This window comes from Topomyia yanbarensis, chromosome 2, assembly GCF_030247195.1.
Source record: "Topomyia yanbarensis strain Yona2022 chromosome 2, ASM3024719v1, whole genome shotgun sequence".
Lineage (NCBI taxonomy): Eukaryota > Metazoa > Arthropoda > Insecta > Diptera > Culicidae > Topomyia > Topomyia yanbarensis.
The window spans coordinates 464,854,721-464,861,610 of record NC_080671.1 but is presented as its reverse complement, the minus strand read 5'-3'; the positions used below and the strand labels follow the sequence as shown (position 1 = coordinate 464,861,610).

The window sequence follows — 6,890 nt, the reverse complement described above, 5'->3', positions numbered from 1 at the left end:
TGCTGTTTCGGATGGTGACCATGATGTTATTGTTCTGGCCATGACATGGCTAACTGTAGTTATTCTCCAGGGAGATATGTGAGGAGGGAAATGCGGACAAAATGGTAACCTTCATTTGTTCCATTGTTAAAATCTAGCAGTGCTCCCAAAAAGGTAGATTGGCTCGGCTGGCTCAAGAATCTGACAATTTCGCTGGCTCAAGATAGCGTCTCCGTACATCTCTTACTGGAGGATAACCCAGCCCTCTGGCAACCCTATACCATCATATGGAGTTTGACAGCGACCTACATATGTGGGGCGTTATAGCTATAAAGCCCCAAACAAAGAATTATGTTCGGCACTATACACGATATTCAAGCATTCCACATGACGTTTTGCATCTTGTGGGATGATTTAACACCATATTATTCAGAAAAACAACATTTATTAACTAATTACAGCTTTTAATCATTCGTTTCAAAATTCATGTTTTGATTTCCATGGCAGTGATGCTGGCTGTACAGAGACGTCGTCCTTGACAGGGGGCTGGGATAACCAGCTAAATGATAACATATACTAGCTCTAGGTCTTCGGCCTAAATCACACAATTTACCTAACGATCGTGACCCGACAAATACAGATAAAAAATGAGATGGTGGGGTATTCATCTCAAAACGGCTTTCGCCAAATCTGAAAACCATAATTAGTCTCAGTCTCGATTAGCTCTGGTGATCAATCAACAGCCACAACACCTACATCTGTGTGGGTATAGTGCATATTCCCCCGACTTCGCCAATGATTTAGATGTTATGTAGGTTGACCATACGTCCTGGTTTCCCAGGACATGTCCTGGTTTTTCACTGACTGTTCTGGTGTTCTGGGAAGTCGAGGTAAACGCTTGATTTGTCCTGGATTTCTCCTATAACCCTAAAATATTTATCTATATTGAGTCTACGCTGTTTTCACTCTTGTCCAGCTCGCAGTTACGCCAACCAGAATACGACAAATAAAGCTTAGTACACTTGACTCTCCCAATTATAGCATCCGATGTCTTTTTAAATCCTTTAAAAGTGACTTGTTATTTCACTTTTCAACTTTCTCTTCTTACGTAGAAATTTAAAAGAGGTAGAACGAGGCGTTCGTATATACGATGGATATGAATGAGGTGCGGTTCGTTTGCAATGAAATTTGGCAGTCGAATAAATCCAACCGATTTCAGTTGTGGACCAAACACTAACCACTATCAATGTCAATGATTATCAGAGTTTCTTCTTGGCTAAATTCGTCGTTCAATCCAAGTGCTGAAGAATTTCCTTTGGACACATCGGCGGTTTGGTAGAAATTCGCGAAACGGGGAATGGCGAAACATCAATAACTATAGCTAAGTATGCACCTCTTGCGAAATGAAATTTCCTATACAAAACCTATGCATAAAAAACGTCGCGAAATGCTCGCGAAAAAAATTTTCGTTTCCATTTCGTAAGCGGTACGCAGCTCTCGCGAAAACGATAACGAAAAATGCAGTTAGCCGAGACACGGTTCGACAAACGATAAGTTTCATAATACTTCCGCGAGATAGCGCTGCTTTCTATGCGCTGTCACCAAGGCAAACTTTTTCCTTGCGAAATAATGGTCAATGGTATTATTTCGCACGGAGGCTCGCGAAATTTTGACAGGTTGCAATGCAAAAATATAAAAAAACACAAGATTAGTAATTTTTTGTATTTTTTTTTCATCGCGACCTGTCAAAATTTTGTAGTTTTGAGAATCAATATTTTGAATTTGAATGGTAAGTTTTAAAATATTATTGGAATTGTGATTGTTTCTATAGTAATTATTATTATTTACAGGCACACCCGAACAAAGCAGCCACAAGAGCAGCATTTTTCGTCAGCAGCAGAAGCAGCAGCCATCTATCCACTTGATAAGTTTTCATCAACAACAACCAGATGCTACAAATCAGCTCAACTTGACTCAACATCCTGGATCTGGCAATCAGCCAACCAACATTAAATCGATACAACCGTAGCAGTACCAACAACTCCAAATCCAGCAGCTGCCAACAATCTCTCAAAAAAGAACCACAGCAATTACAGCTCAGAACCAACAAAGCAACAAGAGCTTCTTTTACGAATAATGGACCCAACGGACACACTTTATCGGCACATTCTGTCGTAAAACTTGCCTGCCACTATTCTTACCAGCGGTTACCTTCCTGATGTAGAGAAATCAGAGTCAAACACAAACGTCATATTACTGCCTTGGCTCCTACGGCCGATGACATGCTTACGCGATTTGCGATGCGGTAGCGGTAAGCGAAGCGAATGCGTTTGACCTATCTCTTTGGTGTGTGCATATAGAACGCGTAATACTGTCATAGTAAAAGCGGGGCGAACGCGGCAAAACACTAGGTTTGTTCCAGTACACGGAAGTTACTCCCTGTTGCTCCGGAGCAAAAAATTCTTGCTCCTTTTCACTCCGGTTTGCTACCAAAAGAAGAAAAAGGGAAGAAGATAATACAGGAACATTTTTCTCCCTGTTTGCTCCGGAGTACTTCCAGTTTCTCCTGGTACTGGAACAAACCTACTATGACGCGTCCGCAAACGCTTCGCTTTCCGCTTCAGCTTGTCATCGGCCTACCAGTTGCTTGCATGAAAATATCGCTGCCTCCACAGTGCTCGTGATTCCATCCCAGCAGCTAGCTAGCAACCACAATTCCAGTGCTTATCGCCAGCAACATCAGAAAATTAAGATTTCCCCTAGACCATGACCATCATCCGACAGATCGGTAGCAACAACGTTCAACTGACGGTAGAACCTGGCCAGCAACCGCAACTAGTGCAATCGATCCAACCCAATCAGGGCCAAATGTAGAAGACCATTGGTCAACCGCAAAAAAAGATACATCAACAGCACCTTCAAACACAGTAGCAGCAGCATACTGTACTGTACCACGCAGCGTGCAGGAGGACTTTTTTTATTCAGTTGGTGCAGCAAGGTGAGTCATTTTTACTACCTTTTTTAGTTTCGAAGGATCAGTACCGTGTTCAGTACATTGTAATGTAATACCCTATTCTTCTTTCAAAAGCTCGCGTTCACTCATTCACGGATATTTTTCATCATAATTTTTTTCAGATCGAACAGCAACCATAGCGGATACACATCACCGAACACCAGCAACATAATGCCATGGTAACCACCCAGCAGCAGAACACGGTGATAATGGGCCAACAGTAAATACAACATCAAGATCCTCGGAAAGGACTTTCTCTTTCGGTATGTGTTTAACAGTAGCTTCTCTCCTCCAAGCATTCCTTTGCATATTTAGATGTCCTTGTCAATTTACAGAACAAACATAATGGAAGCATACTCTACACGCGCGACATATTCAATCGGGCCAACCGTGTGACTCGTTTGGAAAAAAGCGCTCATCATCAGTTTCATGGCAGCGAAGTGAGCAGACAAAAGAAGGCGTTTTTTTCCGCAAGGTCGCTCTGGGCAAAAGTTCAGCCAATTGCAAGGAATAAACCACCGGAGTGACAGTATCCGTGCTGTTTGGGACCTTTTTCCATATATTGTAGCTTTTGAATTTTAATACCCGGTCGAAACGATGGCAAGTGCTGCCGATAACTGGGTCAAAAAGGCGGAGGGAGGATCAGAAAATTTCTGCACTCGGTGTTTTTTTTGTCATAACCAACTAACCTATTTTTGGAGCGATAATTTTTCCATAGGTTTTGAATTTTTCTTTTCAATACAAATAGGTTATCGATCTGAGTATCCCTAAGGATAAGGAACCAGAGCCGGCGGCTGACAGCCCAAAGAAAGAGAATGCGGAAAAACCTTCTAGTTCACCGCCAGTAGAACCAGCGATCAAATTACTCCCGTAGAAACGGCTGCACCTGCAGTTTTGTTTTCGGTAGCTACAGAAATTAAGACTTTAGCAGCTCCTGAAGAAAAAAAAGCTGCTAGCGAAAATGGAGAAACAGCTTCCTCCAGAGGCATTCAAGTAAGTCGAAATCTGGAGAAAATTTTGATTAGGACATAAGTAACATTGAGAGCCTCTCTCTGTTTACTTTCTGTTTCGATTATTACGTCTTTATAACACTTTACACTAATTTTCCAGTACATATCGAAAGCCGATAGTTTTTACTAGAATATTAGGCAAAGAGTTGAGTACTAAATATTGAAACGACCGAGTAATTAACAGAAGAGAAACACACCAAAAAGAATCTCATTGTTACTTACGTCCTATTCAAATTTTTCTCCAGAAATATTTAATATCAGCTTTAAAATTATCCATGATTCATCTTTTAGCCCGGCGGATGCAAGTTTGCTAATTAAACTTATTCGCAAAGGTCTAGTAGAATCAAAGCTGGATCTGGGGGTGAAGGATCCTTCTTCGCCGCTATACTTGGTTAAAACTTTCGAAGCTTTGCACATGAATTCGGAACTGCTTCAGGGAGTCTATGCTATGGGTTTCAACGCTCCTTCCAAGATTCAGAAGACGGCTCAACCTACTCTGTTGGCCGATCCGCCACAGAACATAATCGCCCAGAGTTGGTCGGGAACAAGAAAAACCACTGCCTTCGTGCTGGCAATGCTCAATCGAGTCGATCCGTTGAAAAACTATCCGCAGGTGATTTGCCTTTCCCCACGTATGAACTGGCAATTCAGAAGGGGAAAGTAGCTGCAAAACGGCAAAGTTTTGTGCGGAAATCGAACTTGGTTAAACCGTTCGCGGTGAGAAGATCGTCAAAGGGGCGAAGCTGACTAATCATATCATCATCGGAACAGCCGGGCGTTCGACCTTAAGAAGATTGCAATTTTTGTACCGGACGAGGCGGGCGTTATGATCGCTGTTCTTTTTAGCCACGTACGAGCGGGAGGTGATGGGTTTCGCCCAGTACATCGTGACCAATTCGATCATGATTCTTCTGGTGCGGGAGCAAGAATCACTCGATAACACCAAACACTACTACGTCAAATGCCGCAACCAGGACGAGAAATATCAAGCAATTTCAAACATGTACGGTGTGATTACCGTCGGACAAGCGATCATTTTCTGTCATATGATGTATAGGACAGTTGTAAACTCCAAGTAAACTTATTTTCGGCATTGTTAATCGATCGAAACAGGCACGCAAAACGGCCGGTTGGACCAGGATAATCACTCAGTAGCGGTACTGTCCGGTGATCTAACGGCGGAGCAACGGTTAGCCGTTCTGGACCGATCCTGAGCCGGACTAGAGAAGGTATTGATTGCAACGAACGTTTTGTCTAGGGGTAAGTTCCACCACTTGATTCTGGCTGCAGCACCAGGTTACGGAGAGATTCTTCCGCCTTAGGTATCGATGTTGAACAGGTGACCATTGTCATCAACTTCGACCTGCCGATGTATTAGCAGGGACGAGCCGATTGCGAAACGTATCTACATCGAATTAGACGCACCGGTAGATTCGGTAAGTGTGACTCATTCTTGTGATCCTATAGATTGTATTTCTTCCCACTTCTTTAACAGAACGGAATCACCATCAACCTAGTGGGCAGTGATCGAAGCATGATGATTTGCAGATCAATCGAAAAACACTTCCGGAAAAAGATTCAGTTGCTAGACGCGGAGAACTCGGACGAAATTGAAAAGATCGCACCGTAAAGTGTTTTCGACGAGCTACTGGTGAAAGGCATAGGAGCTTTTTTGGGTCACACTTGTTATGATTCTGAATTTATAATTTTATTAATTTTTTTTTCATATGTAACCAACAGAGTAATAAATTTACAATTAAAATTACAATTTATCTCTACCCAGTTCTATCCAAACATTTGAAAAGGGTCTAACTGCAAAATGTAACAAATTGAAATTTCATGTTTTCCATCAACAAATATCTACCCGAGCACGTACATAACGCAACATTTGATCATGAAGAATTTCGATAGCGATTTTACAACAATTAATAAAAGGGCCTAATTGATTTTTATGACCGAACTGATTATGAAAGGACCTAACTGATTGAAAAGTGCCTAACTAGCAATACACTCGTTTTAAATGGATTATAACGTATTATTGTATTATGACTGATTGTAAAAGGCTTATAACATCTTTTTCATAATTTACATACAAGGTCAATCTGACCATCAAATTAGAATTCAGTTAATTCGTCTAACTTTCGGTGTAATATCAGACTTGAACAGCATTTTTTGTGTGAGGTATTCTGCCGCTAGAAGCAAAACTGTCCCATGTGCTATGGGAATCCCTATACACATGGGACAATTATGCTTCTTGTGGCAGTAATGCAAGTAGTAGCAATATGCGCAATTCCTTAAACCTCTCTAGTGTTTCATGCAATAAGAATTACCACGAATTACTTATGGCAATAAATTTGAACTACGATTCTCACAATTGTTATACCAAAAATAGGTTTGTATCCGTACTGATTATTGGTAGCATTCCCTGAGACTTCCAGAACATTTAGTAGTAGCCATTGTTATCATAATCGATTTTTAACGTCAGCCAAAGTTTAAAGCCTAGGGTTTGGTTCGACCTGAAACCGATTGAGTCGGAGTCGGTTGTTATATTTGCGTTATATTTCCGGATTCCGAAGCGTGTTTCGAAAGGTAGTTTCCCCGAGACTTGTGAAAGCGGTAAAGGCGGCCAAGGCAATCAGATTTGCTTCTTAATGGTCAAACGCCGATTAAGAGTTACGATTCGGACAATTACAATAGATTTGGTTTGAGCGAATTTCGATCATTTCCCTGGGTCTTCTGGAACCGGTAGAAGCAGCCGATTTAGATAGAAAATGGCCAGCCAATGATTTAAATTTCCGATTGCAGGAATTGTGCTGTCTAAATTGGTCAGACTGAACTTCCCCGAGACATGCGGAACCGTTACAAATAAGCATTATGATTAATCATGC

General features: G+C 41.6%; 1 long non-coding RNA gene across 4 annotated transcripts; it reads left to right on the top strand.

Annotated features, from left to right (window-relative positions):
• The first annotated feature begins 1,364 nt into the window (after positions 1-1,364).
• On the top strand, positions 1,365-5,658 carry LOC131686108 (uncharacterized). Of its 4 annotated transcripts, none has more exons than XR_009304935.1 (7): positions 1,365-1,655; positions 1,739-1,768; positions 1,830-2,977; positions 3,115-3,255; positions 3,328-3,985; positions 4,294-5,262; positions 5,325-5,658. It is a non-coding gene; the product is annotated as an uncharacterized LOC131686108 (long non-coding RNA). The 4 variants fall into 4 exon arrangements; XR_009304932.1 differs by having other exon boundaries at positions 1,365-1,768; positions 5,325-5,438; positions 5,498-5,658; XR_009304933.1 differs by having other exon boundaries at positions 1,365-1,768; positions 1,830-2,290; positions 2,655-2,977; positions 5,325-5,657.
• The last annotated feature ends 1,232 nt before the right edge of the window (positions 5,659-6,890 follow it).